Source organism: Arachis ipaensis, chromosome B03, assembly GCF_000816755.2.
Source record: "Arachis ipaensis cultivar K30076 chromosome B03, Araip1.1, whole genome shotgun sequence".
In the NCBI taxonomy this organism is placed as follows: Eukaryota; Viridiplantae; Streptophyta; class Magnoliopsida; order Fabales; family Fabaceae; genus Arachis; species Arachis ipaensis.
Window position 1 is genome coordinate 103,656,991 of NC_029787.2, and position 3,973 is coordinate 103,660,963.

Consider the following 3,973-nt stretch of genomic DNA (forward strand, 5'->3'; position numbering starts at 1 on the left):
GATTGGTTTAGAAACTATACTTGCAACGAGAATTCATTTGTGAAACTCTAAACCGTCAAAAATCCATTCGTCATCATACCAAAAATCATGAGGTCTTAAGTAAGGTTGTAATGGGGCCAAGGTAAAGGTAAGGGTATATGTATAAGGCTAAGTGAGCTAATAAGTGAATCCTTAATTAGACTAAGATCTCACCTAACATACATACTTTCTAAATCAAAGCTTCTTTACCTATTTTCCATATTTTCTCACTTTCGATGTTACATGCTCATATCTCAATATTTATTTTTATCCCATGTGCATTGCTTTATTTTGTATTTGGGGGATTCTTTTGTGTCCCCTTTATTCAAATATTGAAAAAAATAATAAATTTTTATTATTATTATTATTATTATTATTTTTAATGCACATGGTAATTTAATTTCTTTAACTTCACATGAGCATGTTTCCCAAAAATTCTTATTTTGAAACATCTTTATTTTTTTTTCAATCTTCTACCCTTTGTTTCTATCATCCATGTTCCCAATAGGTTTCCCCACATTTAAACAATTACACAATTTCTATCTTAAGCTAACCAAGGATTCAACTTGGGACTTCTTTATTTGTTTTTCCGCTTAAAGCTAGTAATATGGTTATAAAACAAGAGGGGATTTAAAGGCTCAAGGGGGCTAACAAGGGTGATGTAAAAGGTAGGCTATTTTGGAATAAGTGAGCTAAAATCAAATAATGGCCTCAATCACTCTTTTGGTATGCATCTATATTCTATAATCGGACATATAGATTAAGACAAAGTAAAGAACACCAGAATATAAAAGAAGGGTGGAACACATAGGAATAAAAATTATGGTTTGAATGTAACCATACAATTAAGCTCAAAACTCACAGGCTGTGTGTTCTCTAGCTCAAAAATCATTTATCACTTATGTATGTCATGCAGGTTTAGTTAAAAATTCCCATTATTCTCAATGTAAAGCTTAAGGTGGCTTTAAAGTTCTAGTGTTTCTCCTTGATGAAATGTTGTTTAATTAACTAACATGTAATGCTATATATACAAGGTGTGGGTTGTTATGATTTTGTTAAAGTCTCTAGTTTACTTCCTTTTTCTTTTCAATCTATTCCGAGTTATCTTATGCTAAAAAGGGTAAACTATACTAATCAATCCACAATTTCTATAACTAATAAGTTAGAATTGCAACTAAACTAATTGGCTAAAATATGAACTAAAAATGAAAAATGCAAAAATAGAGTATAAATACATAAAAATTAGCAATGTATAAGTACTGAAAAATAAAGAGGAAAAAAATACAAGAAAATAGTCAAAATAAAGGAAAAAAGGTCTGTAGTGGTTCACCAAAATAATACGCCAGAGATGGCGACCTCCCTACACTTAAAATGAAGTATCATCCCTGATGCTCACTCAAGCAGGGTGTGAAGGGGTGTCATCACCGGAAGGATGTGTGGCCGGAGTCTCTGTGGTGGCGGTCTGAGCATCTGGCTGCTGTAGAGGAGGTGCTGACTGGATAGGGATCTCGGAGTCTGCAGCCTGGATCTGATGTGGGATCTTCTGCTGGTGTGCTGCCTGCTGGGTGCCTGCCTGCGCTGCCTCCTACTGTGGATGAGTCGCAGCCTCGGGCGCATCCGCCTCCTCCTCAGATGCCTCGGAGGGGATGTCGCCAGATCGTATCATCAGCTTCAGGTGCTCATAGCGTCGCTTGTTGCGACGCTCCATCTGGTCAAGCCGTCGAAACAGGCGGTGCACTAGATGATAGATGGGCTCTGGGGTAGGTGGAGGTGCAGTGGTGGTGGCAGGTGTAGCTGTAGAGGAAGAGGGGCCGGCAGATGGTGTGGCAGTGTCACCAGGAGCAGTGAGGAATGGAGGTCTGTAGCCCAACTGTAGCCCAAGGCCAGAAAGTTCCTGCTGTGCGGGATAATCTTCTTGCATTCTACAGCAGGTGGCCTCTCATCAGCATCCTCCCAAGGCACGTCAGCTCGACAGCCTAGCTGTGTGATCAAATATGGAAAGGGAAGAGTGCCTCGGACGTGGACCCTGGCCACGTAGAACCGGATAAAGCGTGGCAGGTATAGGTCCTTACCCTCCATCACACACCATAGGAGGGTGATCATAGCGGCAGGTATATCTGTCTCGTGAGTACTCGGCATAATGAAGTTGCTAAGTATCTGATGCCACAGCCGAGCCTCATCATTCAAGTATGCCCGCTTGATTCCCTTGGGCATGGTGGTGTTCTGACCCATAATCCAAGGAACGGTCGGGTCAAGGACTATCCGGGCCTTTACTGCATCCCAATCAAACTTCATAAAGCGCATGTCTTCCTCAGCTTTCTGATAACCATCTGGCTGATCAGATTTAGGCAGAAGCTTCAGAACATCTTCAATTGCCTCTTTAGTAACTAGAATCTGCTTCCCTCTGAGGTTCACTGCATCTAGGGAGGTCTTGAAGTAATTGCAGTAGAATTCTCTAACCCAAGATGCATTGACCTCAGTCAAGGGTCTCTCCAGGAAGAACCAGCCTCTTTGTTTGATCTGGTCAGAGGTGTATTACTGGAGTTCTTCTGGGATCTTCAAGGTCCTTTCTAGGTATAGGTTCCTGGAGGTTGCAAACACCGGATAATTTAGCTCACAGTATCGGTTTGTAAATTTTATTGGATCAGTGGCAGGAAGCAGTTGGTCAGCCTTCTCCTGCGGGGTAAAGTTTTTCTCCCACAAGGAGGCATCATGCATGAGATCTATGATAGACATAGAGGCTTCTCCTCTTTTTTCTTTGCCAGTAGTAGCCTTGCCTTTTCCTTTTCTTTGGCTGGCAGACATCCTGAAAAACAGAAAACCAGGATATATATAAAAATAAGAAAGCAAATAGGCAAATAATCAAAGAAAACACAAAGTGGCAAAGAAGCAATATGATAAGGAAAATGAGTTAAGTAAATGTGCATTAAGGATTGTATAGGAGTTAAAAGTCCGAAAAGAAGAATTCACAATCCAAAATGTAATTGAATTCATGTTAAATAGAAAAATTATCATTTTGCCATGGTTAGAAGGTTAAAAGAAAGTGAAAGAAAATCATAAGAGAAGTTTGAAAGGTTAGGTTGGTTAGAATTGAAAAAGTGTTTAGGAAGTTAAAATTAGGGAATTAGTGAAAAGTAGGTTAAAGTAAGTGGCATAATGAAAATATTCCAAGTAACAAGGATTCACAGGTAGGAACTATAAGTAACTCATAACCAAACAAGGAAAATATGTTGATGCTGATTCAAATAGATATAGAGAAAGCAAAAATTGGAATCAAAACATCATAAATGCAGTTTATGAACCAGGAAATCAAAAAGGATAAGAAAGCATGCCCTGGTATTCATAAAATGGTTTGGTTAAAGCAGAGGGAAACAGAATTCAAAATGCCAAAACCAAAACATGAATGAAAATATTTTACAGAAATTTGGGCAGCATTCCGCCTAAAATTGGATTGTCCCAGAAAATAAACAGCAATCAAATAGTTCATATGAATTAAAATTAAAGCTTGCAATTACATATAAGGAATATAAACATGAAAATTTAGTGTAAAAAGCAGCATGAAACAAGAAATCACAGCATATGAACATTACAAACATCACAGCAACAGCATAATTACAAATTTGATAAAACAGAAACATGAACAGTGCAAGTAAACAGGTCTAAATCCACTAACCACATCCCAGGCTACCTAACAAACTAAAATCCACTACAACATGCATATCTAACTAGCCTAAAGATGAACAAAATCAGAGAAATAAGAATTAAATACGATTGGATAGAAGGGTGGTATGCTATGGAACCTAGAAGGCGAATGAAGGAGAGTGGGGCAGAAAGGTGGCTGGGGATGGTGGTGACGGCGTCTGGCGCGGCGGAGAAGGGCAGCGCGGCGGCGGTGATGCTGTTCGGAGGGCAGGGAGGAAAAGTAGGGGTAATGGGGGTAGGGGGTAGGGTAGGG